The 9,857-nt window shown below is 40.4% G+C and overlaps 1 long non-coding RNA gene across 1 annotated transcript; it reads left to right on the top strand.

Annotated features, from left to right (window-relative positions):
• Positions 1-1,032: 1,032 nt before the first annotated feature.
• LOC116088814 lies at positions 1,033-2,843 on the top strand. The gene is made up of 2 exons (XR_004118024.1): positions 1,033-1,185; positions 2,709-2,843. It is a non-coding gene; the product is annotated as an uncharacterized LOC116088814 (long non-coding RNA).
• Positions 2,844-9,857: the final 7,014 nt, after the last annotated feature.

Raw genomic sequence — 9,857 nt, 5'->3', positions numbered from 1 at the left:
GAGACACTATTGACAGCTGATGGCAGGAAGAGGAAGAAGGGAAGTCACTTTTCTTTAGCAGTGTGGTCACTGGGAGGTCAACCATACTCCAGTGAATAACCCTACACCCGTGCATAAGTAGGCGGGCAAAGTGGATACAGTGGAACATTTTTAACATAAAGAATGGAGTTAGGAAGGGGAGTAGAGGAGCTTGGGGCCCATGCAAGAGGAGTTGAGTATGATTGGGTGTTTTTGTGCATGCGCTTGTGCATGTGCGCGTGTGTCCCCGTCTGTCTATCTGAGTCTGTTGGGGGTGGCATGTAAATGAAACTGTCAAAATGAAACATGCTTCTTTCTATAGTAACTAAAAACTTAATTTACATTGTTATTTGTTAAATGAAAAAAATAAATCTCACTGAAGCAGCACATTCTTTTCAAAACCCAAAGTGATCAAATGAATGAAGATAACCACACCTCAGGCACCAGAGTGGCTGTGGAGCATTGTCTAAGTGATACCTGTGTATACATTCTATCCAAGCATATAGCCCTCCCTCTGTCCTCATAATCTGCACTGATCTGGACCTTTAGAAAAACAATACATGGACACAAGAGTCCTTAAAAATGAGACATGTTCATGAATTGTTGCAGCCGCCTGCAGCTGCAAACGATTGGGTCTTCTGGAAGAGAAGTCGGGGCCTAAAAGAATAAAAGGAACCGGACAGTGAGAGGGAATAAAAAATGGGACTGAAGCATGATGGTGCTTTCAATCCGCCACGTATTATTCAACTGAGAAACAAGCGGACAGGCAAAACCCCACCCTAAGTCCGTCAGCATTCCGTGGTCCAATCAGCATCTTCATTTTCGGTCTCTGGAGGCGGGAGTTCTGGCGTAGCAGGAACTTGGAGAGGGGCGTGGCTATTTGTGGCCTGCCAAGGTCTGAGGTAGGCAGCTGAAGAGAGGTCACAATGAATGGTGTAGGAAAGTCGACCAGCAGTTAAGTTCTCAGTATATAGTTCTGGCTAGGCAGGAATTTGATATATAGTCCAAGCTGACCTCAAGCTTAGAGTGATCCTTTTGATTTAAGCAAGTGTTTGGATTATGGGCGTTTTGTTGCCTGTTGCCGGGGGCCAGTCAGCCCCAGTGTGGTCTTCTTTTCTGTTGTGGGTTCCTCTGGAGGCAGCGAACAGGCAAGAGTGTCGGCGGAGGGTAAGACTTTTGTCTTACAAGATACTCGGGGTTGCTGTATAATAGTATAAGGTTTACTTATCTAAGTCTAAGTTACTTGCTGTAGCTGACCTGCCTTCGGTGTTCCTCTGAGGCCAGAAACTGCAGTCTCTGGCACTTAGCACCTCATCCTAAAACAGCATTTGTTCTGTCTCAGCAGGAGCTGCACAGCTCTAACTTTCAGCCTGCTGGTTGAACAGGAAGAAAAAGGGACACTTTGAAAAGTGAATTTAGCGTTTATTTCTAAGTTGTAAAAAGTTTCCTATGAAAGCTTTCTAAGTAAAAGGGGGAAAGTGGAAAGTTCCTAAGCGGGGCCGGGGAAATTCGTGCTCCCCTCTTTGTCCTCAGCACTTATAAGTCTTTCAGAATGCATGATCACCTGGTAAAATCCTCATCACAAGTTTACACATAAATTCAAATCATAAATCAAATAAGACGTCTACGACATAGAATGTTTACATGTGTATCTATTAGGAGTAGTTATCTGGCTAAATGTCACCTGTCATAGTTCCACAGGTTCATGGAGAGTTAAAAATCATAACTAAGTTATTAGTGAAGTTTTGCATAGATAAACCCAGTCAATATTTTATCTTCTGCCCTAGCACCTATAAGAAGAAACAGTACTTCCATTTTTAAGACCTTTGTTTAATGGTTTTACAACCTCTTTGAATGTGTTCTCAGTAGTAGAGGGATTAACTGGTGACAGAGACTAGCAGAGTTCTCATTGCAGTTTTGACTATTAAAAAGGACCTAATAGGAGTCCCACTATGAAAGAGCTTAATGAATACTAATAGAATTCTAGGAATTCTTATAGGATCATCAGAAATAATTGGGAAGTCGTCTATTTGCTTATGTAGCAACACCAAGAGACAGGACATCTTCATAGTTCTTCAGAGATCTGCTCTAAGGGTGGGCTAATACCTAGTAATTTCATATATGTTTGATAATAACAGAAAAACATATTAATAGATGGAAACTTTCCTAAAATGATTTTCTCCTGGGCCTTGCCTATGGAAGCAAATCTGTTGTGGATTATTTCTTAATCCAAAGCAGACACATCTCAGGTAGATCACCTGTTAGTTACTAGCTTGTCCTAGGATGGCCCCTGACACATTATTATATTCACCTAGGAATCTTTCCTTTTAACAAATTAAAATATCAAAGGCTTCACATGCATTTTGGGTATAGTAATACTTGTTCCACAGGATGGAGAACAGGCTTGCATGTACATAGGAGTGATCAGCAGTAGAGTTCGGAATATAAGAAAGGTCTATCAATATAACATAGTGTAACATGCATTTGCACTAGCTCAATATTTTATTTCTTGCAAGACACAATGAGTTTTCACATTGGAAATATTCAAGAGGCCTCTAAAATCCAAAAGGTATTAAACTAGGTATTTTCTTTTGAGGTTGTTGTTGTTGTTTTGTTTTGTTTTTGTTCTGTTTTCTGTTTGTTTTTGTCTTTAGAATTTGTTAAACTTCAGATTTTCTGCACTTTTATAGCATCCATGTTAAAGATACGAATAATAGGAGCTGAAGAGAGGCTCGGCAGCTAGCTGCTCTTATACAGGACCCAAGTTCAATTCCCAGGACACACATGACAGCTTGCAATCATCTATTAAACTGAATTTTAGAAAATCTAGTGTCCTCTTTTGGCCTCTGCAGATAAGCAGAATACATGTGATATGGAGGCATGCATTCAGACAAAATATCCCCACATAAAATAATAGATTAAAATTAACATTTTGAAAAGATAGGAGAAATACATAGATGTTAGTTATTTCAAGGCAAGCAGTAACAAAGTAGAGCCCAATTCTTCAGACCACAAAATCAGCTGAACTTGGAAAAATTGTCACACATTTTCTATAGTAAAAGCTTCTGAAAGGAATTTGTGCACCAGGTGCTTGTTGTTAAAGTCAGTTCATTATGCATCTGGCTGACCCAGCGAGGCCAACAAGCTACTGGAAATACAGAAATGCAGTGATGAATCTGCACACCGCACTATGGGACCCATAGACAGGCGCAGAGTGAGGAGTGTGTTGCAAATAGGTGACATTTCAATAATGCATCTTTTCAAAGTAGCATCAAGAAAGGAAAACCTTTACTGCTTTGCCTTGAAATGTCAGAGTGCTGCTTCGGGGATTTGCTGAACCCCTTACCCTGCTGAACTCTTAACCTCCATTGATCTGAAGTTCTTATTCTAAGAAAAAAAGAAAGAAGAAAGAGAAAAGAAGGAAGAAGGGAAAGAAAAGAAGAGAGAAGAGGAGAGATGCCCTTCTCTCACAAACTCCTCAAGGAGAAATGGACACATAAATTATGGATTCTCTGATTTTCAAAACTGAAATAGCTGCACCTTGCCCAATATATGCAGCCTTACAGTTTTTCATCCTTGCTGTCAACCTCAGAATTATCATCTTACAGTGAGATTAAGGCTCATGTTTGGAAAACAGATGAAGATGTGGGAGTGGGAAAAAGCTGGCGTTTCTTGGTAAAAGGCTCTTTCTATCCACTGTGTGTCAAAACCATAATCTAATGACATTGAAATGTTACATCTGATCACCTCCAACGAAAATGGCTGACTTAGTGGAATTTGATATGAGGCTCATAATATGTGTCAAGCATTGATCAAGTTTCTATCCTAAAATGAATACTTCCTGTCTTCCTAAAATAAAGCACTTCCTGACATTCTTCTCCGGGCTTTTTAACTTCTTTTGTGCAAGTTGAGGCACAGAATATGACGACTTAAGATATGCATAAAATGAAACAATGTAACGTGTGTCATATACTCATTTCCCCAGTCCCCACGCCTGAAAATACAGTCCCTGTAGTAACTGTGGTTCTACATTTTACACGAACTTTCTAAGTTCGTTCGTCATGTATGTTTACTAACTTGCATCCTCCTTCTCCCTATTTCTTGCCCCACCCCAAACCTGGTAGTCATTATTTAATTTTTCTTGACATACATGTATTTAAACTTGCCTTTGTTTAAGATTCCAAATAAGTGTAAGATCCTGAAATAACTTGCCAGACTGGACTGTGTGTCTGCCTTATGGCTGGGGTGCCTGGAGAACCTCAGGCTCACCGCTCAGGGGAGGCAGAATGCAGTCCTTAATGGGAGTCCTGAGTCTGTTTTTCTGAATGGGAAACTGGAGTCTGGGACAATTGCTGTAGTTTCCAGTCTCCTGTGTACCCAGGCCCTGCTAGCATACTTCTGGGAGTTGGGACCGGGGCTGGCTGGCTGTGCTTCCCCTCAGGGTGTCCTTGTGCCAGGCAGGAAGGGGGAAGGGTGAGCCTAGGACAGGGGTGTGGTTCTGAGTGAATGCGTAGAGTACATAGGGGCTAGAAGAGAGAGGGCCTTCTCTTGGAAATTTAGGAGCCACTCTTTGCTAAAAGGTGACCCTTGATGCAGAGACAGTCTATGCTTGTTCAAACTGCTTTATTTGATGGTGGATGAAAATGCATACACCCTACTCAGATTGAACCAGGAATTAAATGCCTTTGGGGGAAGGAATGCCCAGGAAGAAAGGCTTATTGGCTAAACACTCAGGGCCTATCTAGATACCCTCATTAGCATGAGGAATTCCAGGTTTTTAAGCTACTAGACTTTTTTCTCTGGTCTTCTCAGTGGAGTATCATGGTTACCTGTTGCAGATCAGGTCAGATAGAGACAGGCAGGGAGCTGCCCCCACACACCACCCTCACACCCCTACCGTACCCATACCCCCACCCCACCAACCCACTCCCTCTACCATTCTCAATTCTGAGATTTACAAGGTTTGGGAGCACTCAACCTTACCAATTCTTCTGTCTGGTGGCACAGTCCGCTTGCCCCATAATGACTTTCTCCACATCATTTCACCTAGCATAATGCTCCTCAGACCTACCTATACTGTAACAAATCACAAGATGTGTGCCTTTATGTATTCCTCTGTGTGTGTGTGTGTGTGTGTGTGTGTGTGTGTGTGTGTGTGTGTGTACTATTGCAAGCACACACTTAATAGTTTCTTTATCAACCTTATTCCCAAAATGAAACCTATCTAGTTTCCAGGATCTTCACATTTGAATAATTCTGTAATGGATGTCAAAGTGCAGATGTGTTTAAAGAACTGGTAGAGGTTTGTTTGTTTGTTTGTTTGTTTGTTTTTTGTTGTTGCTGGGTTTTTTGTTTGTTTGTTTTTTTCATGTAATACCCAGGAAATATTGTGGGTTCATGTGGTTATTCTCTTGTTAACTTCATTAGGGCTCTTCACCCTGTTTTCTGAGTTGATTACTGCCAATGCCACACTGGTTTTATGATGATAGCTCTGCAGTACAGTTTCACTGCCAATGCCACACTGGTTTTATGACAGAGCTCTGCAGTACAGTCTGAAGCCCATCAGGGATGGTGACATTTCCAGCAGCATTTTAGGTTCTTTGTTTGCTTGGTTGGTTGTTTCTTTGGTCGGTCAGTTGGTTGATTTTGTTTTGTTTATTCAGAATTGTTTTAGCTATTCTGGGATTTTTGTGTTTCCGTATAAAGCTGAGAATTGCCCTTTTAAGATCTCTGAAAAATGTGTTGAAATTTGGATGGGGCTTGCGTTGATTTTGTAGATTTCTTTGGTAGGAGAGGCATGAGCACTACATTAATCCTACTATCTTAAAATATTATAATATTTTTACTGTGTTAATCTGTGAGTATGGGAGAGTTTTCCATCTTCTGATATCTTCTTCAATTTCTTCAAAGAATTAAAGTGTTTTATCACACAGGTCTCTCACTCACTTATTTAGAGTCACCCCAAAGTATTTTATACTATTTGAGGTTATTGTAAAAAGTCTTGTCCCCTGATTTCTTTGTTATTTGTACGTAGGAAGACATCAAGGCTACATTGTCATGAGTTCATTTTGTATCCAGCTATTTTTCTGAAAGTGTTTATCAACTTTTTGATTTCTCTGATGGAACTTTTAGGGTAACATTAATACTATCATCTGCAAATTATTATTATTAACATATCCTATATCATATAATATATAATATATATATTATATATTATATATTATATACTATATATTATGTATTATGTATTATATATTAATATTATTAATATATCATCTGCAAATAAAGCTACTTTGACTCCTTGCATTCCAATGTACACCCCCTGCTCTCCTTTGACTGTCCTTTTGTCTTCACTAAGACTTCAAGTCTGTACTGAGTGTGGAAACAGTAGACAACCTTGCTTATGTTCCTTCTGATTTGAGTGGAATTGCTATGGGTTTCTCTCAGTTTAAGTTGATATTGACTATAAGCTTGCTGTGAAGTGACTTTACTATGTGAAGGTAAGTCTCTTGCATCCCTAATCCTCCAGGACTTTTATCATGAAGGGGTCTTAGATTTGTCAAAGGCCTTTTCTGCATCTAATAAAATCATCAAGTCTTTTTGTCTTTCAGTTGGTTTATTGTGATGATTTACATAAAAAATGACACACACACCCCCAAGAGTTCATGTATTTAAATCCCTAGTCACCAGGGAGTGAAACTGTTTAAAAGGATTAAGAGGCGTGGCCTTCTTTTGTATCACCCATGCATGGACTTTGAGACTTCAAAACCCACACCAGTTCTATGGATCTGGACTTAGCTCTCAACTACTTTTCCAGTGACATACCTGCTGTCAGGCTCACAGCCTTGATGATCATGGTCTGACCTCTTAAACTGTAAGCCAGCCCCCACTTGAATGCTTCCTTTCCTACGAGTTTCCTTGTCATAGTGTCTCTTCCCAGAAATAAAATATTCAAGGCATTTATATAGTGGATTATTTTGATCACAAGGAAACTAGAGAAAATATTTATGAGTAACATTAAATCAGAATATCAAAATGTATAAATCTAAAAACTGAGTAACAAAGTCAAATCAACTAATTTAAAATGGCAAAAAAATCAGAATAGTATTACAATTTATGAACACAATATTTCTTTTGATGTTAGATACCTGTTTGTTTATTGTTACATGTCATGATAAACCATGTTCTATAAAGATCATTATTTCATTTTTCCTAATAGATAAAAAACTTCCATTGCCCCACAGTTTCTCCATTCATTTATTGCTGATAGACATCTAACCTGATTCTATGCCCTGACTGCTGTGAATAGAACAGCAACAAACATGGATGTGCAAGGGTCTGTGTCATACGTTGTCTTAGATACCTTGGTCCAGGACTTGTTTCCTGAGTCATATATTAGTTCTATTTTTAGTTTCCTGAGGAGCCTCTACATGATTTTCACAGTAATTGCACCAGTTTTCATCCCCCACCAGCAGCATATAAGGGTTCCTCTCTCCTCACATGCTCACCAGCATTCACTGTTGTTGGTCTTCTTGATGACCACTCTTCTGACCCCGGTGTGAGCAATTAACATCAAAAAACTTTCTATCTTGTTAGATGGCTGCTTCTCTGGTATTGGGCTGGAAGGTAAATGGTTTTGCTTTTTTTTTCTGACACTTTTTGGTCTCTGTCTGCTGTATTTACAGATTGCCAGCTTCTACAGCTCCAGCTGAGAAGTTTCAAAATCTTTTTTTGTTTTGTTTTGGTTTGGTTTGGTTTTTGTTTGGTTGGTTTTGTTTTCTTGATATTTTCTTTATTTACATTTCAAATGTTATCCTCTCTCCTGGTTTCCTCTCCAAAAAACAAAACAAAACAAAAAAACCCTATTCCCTTCCCCCTCGACCTGCTCACCACCCCACCCTCTCCTGCTTCCTGGCCCTGGCATTCCCCTACACTGGGGCATAGAGCCTTCATAGGACCAAGGACCTCTCCTCCCATTGATGACCAACTAGGCCATCCTCTGCTACATATGCAGCTGGAACCATGAGTCCCACCATATGTACTCCTTGGTTGGTGGTTTAGTCACTGGGAGCTCTGGGGGTACTAGTTAGTTCATATTGTTGTTCGTCCTAAAGGGCTGCAAACCCTTCAGCTCCTTTGGTCCTTTCTATAGCTCCTTCATTGGGGATCCTGTGCTCAATCCAGTGGATGGCTGTGAGCCTCTACTTTTATATTAGTCGGACACTGGCAGAGCCTCTCAGGAGACAGCTATATCAGGCTTCTGTCAGCCAGCATTTGCTGGCATCCACAATAGTGTCTGGGTTTGGTGATTGTATATGAGTAGGATCCCCAAGTGGGGCAGTCTCTAAAATGTCCGTCCTTCAGTCTCTGATCCACACTTTGTCTCTGCAACTCCTTCCATGGGCATTTTGTACCCCCTCTAAGAAGGATCGAAGTATCCACACTTTGGTCTTCCTTCTTCTTGAGATTCTTGTGGTTGGTGGATTGTATCTTGGGTATTGTGAGCTCCTGGACTAATTTCTACTTATCAGTGAGTGCATACCATATGTGTTCTTTTATGATTGAGTTACCTCACTCAGGATGATATTCTCCAGATCCATCCATTTCCCTAAGAATTTCATAAATTCATTGTTTTTAATAGCTGAGTAATTCTGTTGTATAAATGTACCACATTTTCTGTATCCATTCCTCTGTTGCGGGACATCTGGGCTCTTTCCAGCTTCTGGCTATTATAAATCAGGCTGCTATGAACATAGTGGAGCATGTGTCCTTATTACATGTTGGAGCATATTCTTCTGCCCAGATGTGGTATAGCTGGGTCCTCAGGTAGTACTATGTCCAATTTCCTGAGGAACCGCCAAACTGATTTCCAGAGTGGTTGTACCAGCTTGCAATCCCACAAGCAATGAAGGAGTGTTCCTCTTTCTCCACAACCTCTCCAGCATCTGCTGTCACCTGAGTTTTTTATCCTAGCCATTTTGACTGGTAAGAGATGGTATCTCAGGGTTGTTTTGATTTGTATTTCCCTGATGACCAAGGATGTTGAACATTTCTTTAGGTGCTTCTTAGCCATTTGATATTCCTCAGTTGAGAATTCTTTGTTTAGCTCTGTATCCCATTTTTTAATAGGGTTATTTGATTCTCTGGAGCCTAATTTCTTGAGTTCTTTGTATATATTGGATATTAGTTAGCCCTGTCTTAGTCAGGCTTTCTATTCCTGCACAAACATCATGACCAAGAAGCAAGTTGGGGAGAAAAGGGTTTATTTAGCTTACTTCCACATTGCTGTTTATCACCAAAGGAAGTCAGGACTGGAACTTAAGCAGGTCAGGAAGCAGGAGCTGATGCAGAGGCCACGGAGGTATGTTCCTTATGGGCTTGCTTCTCCTGGCTTGCTCAGCCTGCTCTCTTATAGAACCCAAGACTTCCAGCCCAGGGATGGCACCACCCACAGGGGCTCTACCCCCTTGATCACTAATTGAGAAAATGCCCCACAGCTGGGTCTCATGGAGGCACTTCCCCAACTGCAGCTCCCTTCTCTGTGATAACTCCAGCCTGTGTCAAGTTGACACACAAAACCAGCCAGTACAAGCCCTCTATCAGATGTTAGATTGGTAAAGATCTTTTCCCAATCTGTTGGTTGCCATTTTGTCCTATTGACAGTGTCCTTTGTCTTACAGAAGCTTTGCAATTTTATGAGGTCCCATTTGTCAATTCTTGATCTTAAAGCATAAGCTATTGGTGTTCAAACACAACATTTTTTATTTAGTTACTGGTTAATGAATATTTGAGTTATTTCTACTTTGGAGGTTACTACTAACAATGTTATATGAGTATTC

This window comes from Mastomys coucha, unplaced genomic scaffold (genome assembly GCF_008632895.1).
Source record: "Mastomys coucha isolate ucsf_1 unplaced genomic scaffold, UCSF_Mcou_1 pScaffold14, whole genome shotgun sequence".
Lineage (NCBI taxonomy): Eukaryota > Metazoa > Chordata > Mammalia > Rodentia > Muridae > Mastomys > Mastomys coucha.
Note: the sequence above shows the minus strand (reverse complement) of the source record. Positions and strands in the feature narration are given on the sequence as shown.